The sequence below is a fragment of the Miniopterus natalensis genome, chromosome 5 (assembly GCF_054644295.1).
Source record: "Miniopterus natalensis isolate mMinNat1 chromosome 5, mMinNat1.hap1, whole genome shotgun sequence".
Classification (NCBI taxonomy): Eukaryota; Metazoa; Chordata; class Mammalia; order Chiroptera; family Miniopteridae; genus Miniopterus; species Miniopterus natalensis.
The window spans coordinates 10,477,831-10,488,974 of record NC_142085.1 but is presented as its reverse complement, the minus strand read 5'-3'; positions in this window follow the sequence as shown (position 1 = coordinate 10,488,974).

Genomic DNA, 11,144 nt, shown 5'->3' with positions numbered 1-11,144 from the left:
GCTCCTTGATCGAAGGGGGGTTTAGCTTCAGTCTTTCCTTCTCACCCCGTATTTTGGAAGCGGTGGTGTACTCTCTGGAATGGCCAGGCAAGGTGCCAGTCCCAGGTGTCCCCCTCTCTCGGGTGTCAGTCCCAGGTGTCCCCCCACTCGGGTGCCAGTCCTAGGTGTCCCCCTTGCTCGGCCTTTCTCCATCCTCCTCTCCCTTCTCAACATAAAGGAAACCCAGCGACAAACTGTGTAAGTGACTTTGTAAGTTACCAGAGACCGTTTCGGGGTGCAAAGTACTGGGAAGTTAGAAGCACATTTCTTTCAGTCTGAACTGGGTGGACATAATTGGATCCACCTCTAGGAGCAAGGAATCAGACACATCCAGTTACCTCCTGGAATTATAGTCCCGAAACCCCCACTTTCACCCAGGTCAGGGAGTGCCCGAAACCTGTTACCGCTGCTTCAAGGAGAGAAGGTTGTGAGTACACCTGGAAGAGAGCAGCACAGCCCAGCTCCTAGTTTCTGGGGGACACCAAGCATGCCGAGGTGATGACACATGAGCGGGAACCCATTTTCATAATGGATGTGACCTCCAAGAGTGAAACTTGAATTGTTTCATAGTTTCTAGAGATTCTGCCAGTTAGCCAGAGATGTAGAAATCTGTTTCTTTGTAAAGCAAGCTTATTTAAAGAGAATCCTGGTTAATCCCTTTGTCCGGTGAGTGTCCAGGATCAGTACAGTTAGGAGAAGTCTCATAAAAGTGAGTATGCTAGGGCACAGATGGCCCGTTTCAGTCACATCTCAGATCAAGGTGACGGTAGCTAATGAGAAGGCAAGGATGAGTTTGTAACTTTGATGGAGATTAGTGAAGATAGGTTGTGGGACTGCCAGAGCTAATCAAGGGAAGGGAGAAAGATTCTAGACTTGGAGAGTGTTTGAAGTGTGAGTAAACAAGCCAATGAAAGAAGCCTTCAGACAAGTGTCCCTCAAATGGGTAAGAAGTTTGGCACCCAGACTATAAGGTGCATGGCCCCAAGAGCCCTAGCCCAGGGCTTCTCACACTTACCACACACAAGAACCACTGGAAGCCTGCAAGAAAGCATCCCGGTTTCAGCATCCACCCAGAGATTCTGCGTTTCTAACAGCCCCCAGGAGATGGTGACTGTGGCTCAGACACCTGGTGAGAGCCTAGAAGTCATGTCCAACGTGAAACTGGGGGATGGTTCCTAAGAGCATGTGGCAGTCAGGACCATAACCTGATCATCCTCCTAGACCGGGGCGGTCTTGGAAGAGGAGATTCAAAGCCAGGATGAGCTTTAACGGCTTTTGGCTGCTAAAATGGAGCTCTAAGGAACAGTGGCCTTCTGCCTTCGTCCCCACTGTAGTGCACCGTGGATGCCAGATCCTGTGTGTGTGCCAGAGTGGGTAAGATGGTAAGGTTAGACATTACAGAAAACGCAGGGCAGATGTCAGCGGTTATGACATTGAAGGAAAGGGGCTCTGGAACCAGCCTGCAGGGTTCAGATGCCAGCCTCACTGTTCCTTAGTTTCCTCAACCCTAAAATGGGGACAGGGATCCTTATCTCTTAAGGCTGTTGTGTAGATTAAATGAGCTAGAACAGGGACCAGCATTTAGAAAACAGCTACATTAGTACCAGTGGCCTTTGAAGCCACCACAGACCTCTCCCACCTCTTTGAGCCAGCGTGTCAGCAGCCTGACCTTGTTCGCCTCTCCCTCCCTTGGGCCCCCTTCTGAGAGCAAAGACCTTGCCTTACTCCCCTGCATGAGTCCCCTCAGCACCATACGCAATTCTTCAGAGTTACTGCTGAATGAATCAGATAAAAATTGTTCTCTGTCGGGAAAAGATTGAGATCCACCTGCAGAAATAGCTTTACCTCAAGTCTCCAAACCCAGGCTTCAGCTGGTATGGCAGAGAAGCCTTCCATAAGCCCTCTGGAAGTCTTCAGCTTGAGTTATTTTTGGATTGTGTCTCCAGAATAGTCAAAATAGCTTCCCCTACACAAGTGGAAGGATTCCTATCCCCAGATCGTCAGGCCAATCTGAGCTGTCATGTGGCCCCTTCTGGCACTACATGCTTGCAACGCGTGGAGGAGGAAACATTGAAAAGCACATTTGTTCAAGTGGCGGAGTTTACTGCCTACAAATCACTTCACAGCCTCAGAGCCCTATTGCTGTAGAGTAGATTACAATTCTTTAGGTAAATATCAGGATAGGGGATCTTCTAGCAACATTCATTTACAGATAAGAGAAGCTGAGTGCAAGGGAAGAACACAAGTTAGGGTCTCACTGAGGCTGACTTGGTCTAATTTAGAAGTTGGGCCCTCCTTTGTTCTTCCAGTTGGGTGATCGCTGACCTCTAACTGCATCGGAACCCACAGAGAGACAGTCTGGGGCAAGGTTCGTGGACAGGGAGATGTGAGGCTTTGTGTGATCTTGGGCGAATCACTTTACCTCTAGAACTCGGTTTCCTTGTTCATCAAGCGAAGATCAGAACTAAGTCCTTTTTAACTGTAAATTTCTAAATCTAGGTCATTCTAAGAGAATTCATTCCTTCAGCTGCCAAGCTTCCATTTAGTATGGCATTTTGGAAGTTTGCCACTAGAGGCCACTGTGAATACAGTTTAGCCTTAGAGCTTCTTCGAAACGCAGAAGTCTACAGATGCCTTCCACGATTCTGAGGCAGGCCTGCCGCCCCTTGGAGATAGAAAACCAGCCACTGCTCAGACTGTGAGGGGCCAGAATTGAGATGTCAGCTGGCACTGAGCAGGCCGAGGAGATGCTCTTTGCCAGCAAGGCCGACCAGTGCCCTCTCCTGTGTACTGGCCTGGGTGGAGGAGAAGCCTCCGGCCATGGTGAAGTGGGATGAGCCCTGTGGCCTGGGCCTGACTCTGTAGCGTGCCTCGTCATAAAGAGGCAATTCCCTCTAAGCTGCTTAATAGTCCACTTTACAGTGGAATTCCTTTATTCAACAAGTAATCTTAGAGCTCCTCTTTTATGCCCAGCAACAGCAAATATTTTCATGGAATCCCAGAAAGTCAGCCAGAAGGAAACTTAGAAGAAAATAAAAAGTTATTGTTGTCCTTCCTCTGTTCCATGGTTCAGGAAGCTTCTTATATATTTTTTTCTCTCAATCCCCCAAACCAGCCTCTGAGGTTGGCATTATTATGCCCATCTGCAGGTGAGCAAACTGAGGACCAAAAACAAGTAGCACAAAGCCTTGTACAGAGTGGTGACTGGGTGAAAGAATGGGCCCAGGGTTGCACGGCTAGTAAAAGGCAGGGCTGGGATTTGAACTGGGAACTTATGATTCTAAGATCAGCCCTTTTATCTCCTTTGACATACAGAGGAGGGAGATGAGGTACAGAGAAAGGAAATGATCTGGCCGGGCTGGGGTTAGAACTGAATCTCCCACCTTGAAGGCTGGGCTGTCAAACTGACTGCTCCATCCTGGAGTGTCCCCAGGCCAAGCTGGTTGGGAGGTCCCAGCCTTAGCTGTCTGCAAGGACCTTCCAAGCAGAGCCTGCACCAGACCTGCCCAGGCCCCGCAGGAGGGAGGAAGGCAGGCAGGGAAGGAGCACAAATGACCCTAATCAGTGTGTTTATTGGATCATAACTGTATTAGCCTCACCACTCAGCTAATCGCACAGAAATCACTTTCCTCTCCGGGAGGATCTGGCCGCAGCTCCATTAAAAGCTGCTAGCCCGGTACCTGTGAGGAAGCTGCACAGCAGAAGCAGCGGGGGAGGGGGAGAAGCAATATTTCTGCTTCCTCATTACGCTGACGGGGAAAATGGCCATTTCACATTCACTGTACAAGAAAAGCCCCCAAGGGAAAGGGAATCCGAGGCTCGCAGTTGTCTTTTTGGCAACATTCAGCTCTAAGAGAAAATGTTTCCTTTGTGCCTCCCTTTTTGAAAGCATTTGTGTTGCTATTAAAGATAAAACAAGAAAAGGGAAGGAACTCGAGGCTGGGGAACATACCAGGTGCCAGGGCTTCACGTGCATCCTATTTAGTCCTCTGAAGGCCTGTGAACAAGGCAGCACAATGTCCATTCCAGAGACGAGTCCATCTCATGCAGGCTCCACATGGCAGGGCTGAGCTTCGAGCCTGGGGTCGGCTGTCGCCCTCAGCCATACCCTGAACTCCCACAAGGGCGGTTTCCTTACCGTTCTTTGCTCCCATTCCAGCTCAAATAATTTGGAAACTGGCTTTCAAGCCAGATCACTGTGTGACCTTAATAATCTTCCCCAAGTCTCACTTCTTCCATGTGCCCAGGCCAGAGGGGTCCCTCAGGTCTAAACTGGGACAATTTCCTGATGGTATTTTTCTTCCAGGTAACTCCCAGCCATCCTTATTTCATACCCGCTTGGAGGAGATGGTGGTATGGGTATTAGAATCCTCATTTTTAAAGCTGGGGAACCTGAGAAGCAGAGACAACGAGAGGTTCAAGGTCGCAACATGAGTGGAAAGACGGGCACTCTGCCTCTTGCCCCATGCAGGGGGCAGGCAGCCTCTGAGAGGCTGTCAGCAGCAGCTCCCAGAGCCTGCCACCTGAGCCTCAGCCCGGCTCCTGATAGAATTATCAGAGAACTGGGGAACACATACTTCCCGTAATCAGGGCAACTTTTCTTAGTCAGGGGTGGGAGGCGATATGTGAAGTGTGTCTGATGAGCTCCCATTCCAGGGCCGAGTTAATAAAGCCCAGGGAAGTCAAGGCAGACAGCTGGAGACGCAGGCGAGCGCCAGGGGCAGGGCCGCGGGGACTTTAGCTTCTGCACAAAGTCAGGCTGGTGGCAGTTTGAGTGAGTTTCCGTTTTCTTCAGCAGCCAGGCAGGCAAATGCAGGCAGCTTGGCATGAAAATGATTTTAGAGCTTAAAAAAAAGGATTTTAGCCCTGCCGACGTGGCTCAGTTGGTTGGGCGTCATCTCCTATATCAAAAGGTTGTGGGTTCAATTCCCGGTCAGGGCACATACCTAGGTTGCAAGTTTGATCTCTGGTCAGGAGGCAACTGACCAATGTGTCTCTCTTACATTGATGTTTCTCTCTCTCTCTCTCTCCCCCCCCTTTCCCTTCCTCTATCTCTAAAAAAATCAATAAAAACATGTCCTCAGGTGGGGATTTTTTTTTTTTAAAAAGTGTTTTACCCACAGTGGCTTTTCAGGCTGCCCCAGTGCAGGTATAGCCAGGGGACATGCTAAGGAGCAGGGGTGACAGTGATGGAATCTGAGGGCTGGGCGAAATGACAGCCTCCAACCCCCGACCTCTACCCATTGGCCCGAGGTGGGGAGAGGCAGAGAGTCCTGAGGCCTAGGCCTCACGGCGTCTGTGGCAGGGGAGATGTGAGAGGGGTTTCTGGGAACAAACTCGATCAAGGCCTCCCAGGTGAAATTGGCTGTTCTTCCCCACCCAGGCCGGAGCTGGCCGATCAGGAAGGCATCAGTGTGCTGGTGGGAGGCTGGGCCTTCAGGGAGGGACAGGGTTTGCTTTTAAGCTCCTGAAGAAATGTGAGGACTCATTCTCTATTTCCCAAGATGCTCAAACAAGAGGAAATGGGTTTATGTCAAGTGCAGAGAGAGTTCAGGAGGCCCAAGAGCAGACTGACTGACTGGGGGGTAATGTGTTCAGATGTAATTAATTCCAGCTAAGAGAAAAAGAGGGGCTGAGGCCTGAGAAAAGCCAGACTTTGGAGGACCACAGTCTTCAGGGTACACCCCCTGCAAAGGGGAAGAGAAAAGACCTACCTAAGAGAAGCGTTTTGGGGGTTCAGTGGAAGGAGAAACGCAGGTTAGGAGAGTCAGGCGAGCTTCTGGGAAGAGATGGTACCTTCGAGATGGGTAGGACTGGGGCCTGGCAGTGGGGAAGTGGCAAGAGGAAAGGCCAGGGCACCGGTGTGGCTCATTCCAGTTGGTGTAAAAGCCGGATGGTGGGGGTGGGAGATGTATAGTCACCTTGGCCCTCATTGTGGAATGCCCAGAGATGGCACAACGGAAATTTACGGGGACCCATCCCTTGAAAGAGCTGCAGTGAGAGAAGAAAGGATCCAGGAGACTGATTTTAATCAGAGCTCCTGTTTGTTTTTATCTGTAGTTGCTGCTTAGCAAAATAACCTTGGGCAAATGTCTTTCCCGTTCAGGACTCAGTTTCCAGATCTATAAAATGGAGGTGAGTTGGGTTATTCTTTAAAGTCCTCAGCAGCACTGAGGTTTCTAATACCACAACTAACAATACCCAGCAAATACTGAGTTAAATGAGGGGTGGGGGTGGGCCCTGGGGCTTCCCTTTGTCCAGATGAAAAGCGGCTGGAGGGTGCTGGAGTTGTGATCTGGGAGAAGAGGACCGGAGGGGCAGCGTGGGGTTGCGGTGGGATGGTGGGGCGCCTGCAGCGAGACTGCCGCCCTCCAGGAGGAACGGGGCATGGGTGTGTGGAGAGCCCTGTGGTCGGCTGTTGCCCCTTCCTCCACCCAACAGAACATGGCTTCTGCCCACACCTCGGCCGGCCCGCACTGCTTTGGGTACCTGACCTTGCTGCTCGTGGAGTTTCTTATCCAGGGAGGAGGCACGCAATCTGGAGTGTATCACTCCCCATCTCTAAGCTTTTTAGAAAAAGAACGGGCTTGACCTAGATGGTCTCCAACCAAGCCCCTTCTAGCGTTTCTGTTAATGGGTGGAATCAGACACTGCATCGCACCCACTTCCTCGCTATCATGGTGGTTTCAGGTTCCTGTCGCGCCCTCTGTCTTCCCTGCTCTCCAGGGCTGCCATGCATGGCGGAGTGGGGTGTTCCCGGCACAAGGACACCTGCCCAGGGAGTAAGCGGAGGCTCAATTCCAGCCCACCCTCTGCCCCACGGGCTGCATTTACCCAGAGTAAAGAACACCTTTTCCAAGTTTGTTCTAAGGCGCACTATGGGCAGCCCCCACCTCCCTGTCCCACCCCCATTCCTTCCACTGCTCTTCTGTGTCCCTTTTCACCTGCCATCCCCAGCCTCAAACAGGGGGCTCCGAGGGCAGCATTTCCAAGGCGCCTTGGCCGGGAGGGCAGCAGCTGCCTCTGGAGCCCTGCAGTGCTTTTCCTCTCCTTATCGATGCTGAGAGATGCCTCTCAAAATTGCTCTGCCGTCATTAACACCACGGATTAGGTCAGATGGGATCGTGTTTGCAGTCTTGGATGGCAAAGGCAAAACGCTGATGCTAACTATTCCAGATCTTCTGGGCATGGGCCATTCCGTGCTCACAGTTCTTAATCAGAGCGACCGTGTTGATCATGTGGGAGTGGGGGTGGGCCAGGACCGTGGCTAGTTCTGATCTGGCTGCACCACTTGCTGCCCTGTCTGGACATCACAGGGGACCTCAGTTATATCCTTCAAATGACAAATGACCCACCCAACGGCAATGCCCATGGGCTGCTTTCGAACCATGAGCAGTTCATTTGAGCCAGGACTGTGAGCATTTTGCCCTGGGCCTGATCAGCAAGTTGTGTTCCAGGGCTCACTGGTTGGCCATGTAGTTGAGGAGTGTCTTTCAGACCAGCCCTCCTTCCGTGTCCCCTTCTGAGAAGCCTCTATGCCTGAAGGATGCAAAGCCACATGGCCCTTCATCCTCCTGCCAGCGCCTGCCTGTCTTTACCAGGAGTTTTCTCTGGCTTCTGGAACCTGATTGCCACTCTTGTGCTGGTCAGGCCAGAAGTGCCAGGGAATTAATGTCCTCCAGAAGTAGCCCTCGGCCACTGAGCCAGGTACTGACTTCAGCTGGTGTCTACACACCCTGCCTCCTCGCCTCTCTGGCAGGCTAAATTTGAGGTATGTTCTCACTCTCAGTGGGGATGAGCCCTGGTTGCCCACAGTGACAACTGTCTTGATAAACCACCTTACTGGCTGCCTTCCCTGTCTCACCTCCACACTCACCAATAGCATTTCCTGTCTCCCAAATAAACTACTCGCATTCAAATCTTTCTCTCAGGGTCTGCTTCTAGGGGAACCAAACAGACATTATCTTCAATGTTCTCTATATCACCTTTTTATAGTTTCCCCTGACCCTCCGTCATTCCCACTCCTGGGAGAGTCATTGGTCACTCTTCTCAGTGGCACTCTTCAGCTGCACTGAGGCTCATTTGTGTGCGTGTCCTGGGGCCCCACTAGCCTGCAAACTCTTGGAGACAGTTACTACTCCTCTTGAATATTTATTCTCTGAGCCTAGGACAGTGCCTGGCACAGAGCAGGTACTTAATACAATTTTTTTGCCAAAGAGCCAGCAGTGGAAATGCAATGATTGAGAGGGACTGGAGAGAAAGAGACAAGTCTAGAATCTTTCTAGAAAGAGACCCAGGGGCTGCTACTCTAAATACTGTTGCATTACAAAGTTACATGGCAGAACTTCAATTTCACCACTTACCTGTGAACACCCTGCAGTGGCTCCCTATTTTTGCCCTCCCCAACAGGGCCTAATGTCAAAGATGACTTTTAAGACCTCCATTATCTGGCCCATCCAAAGAGACACTCAAGTCTGTTGTTCAGAATCAGGCTTTGGTCTCAATGGCCTGGGTTCAAATTTTCACTCTGCCAAGTTCCCAACTGGGTGATCATGGTCAAGCTACTTGGCCTCTCTGGGCACTAGCTGTCTTACGTATTAAATGTAGATAATAGTACCTCACACCTAAATTATTTCATGAATTTAATCATGCAGACTAAAACCCACTGAACTGTACACTTTAAAATAGTGAATTTGCCCTACCCAGTTTGGCTCAGTGGTGAGACCATCGGCCTGTGTACTGAAGGGTCCCAGGTTCAATTCCAGCCAAGGGCACATACCTCAGTTGTAGGCTTGATCCCTGGCCCTGGTTGGGGTGCATGCAGGAGGCAACCTGCATGTGTGTCTCTCTCACATCTCTCTCTCTCTCCCCCCCCTTCCCCCTTCCACTCTCTCTGAAAAGCAATGGAAAAAATATCCTAGAGTGAGAATTAAAAAAAAAATTAAAAATAAAATAAAGTAATTAAAAAAAATTATGGTGTCTGACCCAGGGTAGATAGACTCTTTGAAAATATAGGGGTGGGCAAAAGTAGGTTTACAGCTGTGAGTACTCGAAACAGTTTATTTTTATATTATTATTTATTAATTATCATTATTATTTATTTATATTACAACAAATAACCACCCTGTACGATGGTGGTTATCATTGCTCTCAGGAAGTTTCCCGTGGCCCTGGCAGGGGCCGAGAACACCGCGGACCCTCAGGCAGCACCGGCGGATGGATGAAAGGTATTCCGCACGTACGCTTGGAGCAGGGTCTAGGGCAGGCGTGGGGCCGAGGTGTGCGGGACACAGAGACTGCAAACCCAGCTCTGTACCCCTCAGCAAAGGAGGCCCAACTTATTCTCCGTGGAGAGAGGGCCTCGGGCCCAAAGGGTAGCGGGCCTTCCCGCCAGCCGCGCCCGCGGCCCCGCGAGCGCCAGCGCGGCCGCCGTCGGTGCCCGTCCCAGGCGGCGGAACCGAGTCCAGCGCCGCGCCACGGGGGAAGGGAAAGCACTCCACCCAGGCCGAGGAGCGCGTTCTGAGCTTAGTCTTTGACTTTGTATCTGATATTCCGGGGAATTGACCAGTTAAGACCCAGCTGCCAAAGCCTAGGCCCAGGGGGCGTGGCTGTTTCGGGTCCAGCCGGGGCTCCCGGACTCCCGGCCCCGCCCCCGCACAGAGGCGCGCGGGGCCCCGCGCTCGGCCGTGCGCGCAGAGCAGGCGGCTGCGTCTCGGCAAAGCTTAGGCCCCGCGGAGCGGGGGGCTGCGAGGGACCTTCTGGAGACGAGTCCACGCGCTCGGCCCGGGCACTGCCGCGGTGCTGCGACCCCGGGCTCATGGGGCGAGCTGAGGCGGGCGGGGCCTCCTGAGCGGTGCCTCAGCGTCCCCCTCGCTCCCGGGCAGGCATCAGAGCCGGGTCCACGGCGGGGACCTTCTCCGTGCCCGGGGAGCTCAGGCCGCCCTCTCGGCCTGGTGGGGGAAGCTTCTCGGCCCGGGGCTGGCTCAGCCTGTGGTCACGACGGGCCAGGGATGGGGAGCGCGCTGGCGCGTGGCTTAGGTGGCGGGCTCGGCGTGGCCGGGCCGAGCCAGGAGCCAGACACGCCGGGGGCGAGCCCGGGCACCGACCCCTCCTGGGCCTAACGGCCCCCACTAGAAAAGCGAGGCGGCTCCTCGGGGCTCTGGGGTCGCCCCCACACGCCTCCCCAGGAGAGGTGGAGTCCGTTTCTGGACTGAGACGCCCCCCCACCCCGGGGTGGGGGCACCTCAGCAGAGAACTCCCCAACACTCTGGGCGTATGGGGGCCTCTTTTGCACAGGTCTCTCCGCCCCGCGGCGCCCCGTTTAGACCCTTCTCGAACAGGTGCCCCCTGGTTCACACATGCCCCTCCCTCCCCCGTGGGTGGAGCCCCCGTGAGGGGGTGGGCAGCGGGGGGACCGGCGCAGAGGGAGGGGCGCACTGCCAGGACCATCTCGGGCCGTCGCCCTCCAGACTCCCGGCATCTGGAGCCGCGTCCCCACGCCTGCCACGCGCGCACACTCGGACACGCTCGCACAGACACTCAGCCCCGCGCGCAGACCCCGCCCGCGGCCCCGCCCCGGCCCCTGCGGGCGCCCCCTCCGGCGCTCACCGCCCGCAGGCAGCCCGCCCCGGGTGGCGGGAGGCGGCGGCTTCGGCAGATTTGATTTTCCCGCAGCCCGGGCGCCCCGGAGCCCGAGCCGGAGCCCGAGCCCCAGACGAGGAGGTGGCGCTCGCAGCCGCTTCCCCAGCCCCGCCGCCGCCCGCGCGGAGACCCAGCCAGAGGCGGTTAGCGCCGCGCCCCGGGCTCCACGCCGCCCGCCTCCGGCCACCCCGCCGCCCGCGGCCCCCCACGCCCCCTTTCTCTCCTGCACCCCTTCTGCCCCCGCCCGAAGCTGCACGCGCCCCTCCCGGCGCCCTCGCTCGCGCCCCGCGCCCCTCCGCCTCGCCCCGCTGCGCCCCAGCTCCCCGGGCACCTCGCCCCCCTCCGCTGGGCCCCCGGCCCCCTCGTCGCGGCCCCTCACCCCCGCCCGCAGCCGCGGCCCCCGCTCCCCCGCCCCCTCCCTCCCTCACTTCCCACGCCCCCTCTTCGAGCTCCTCTCCTCTCCT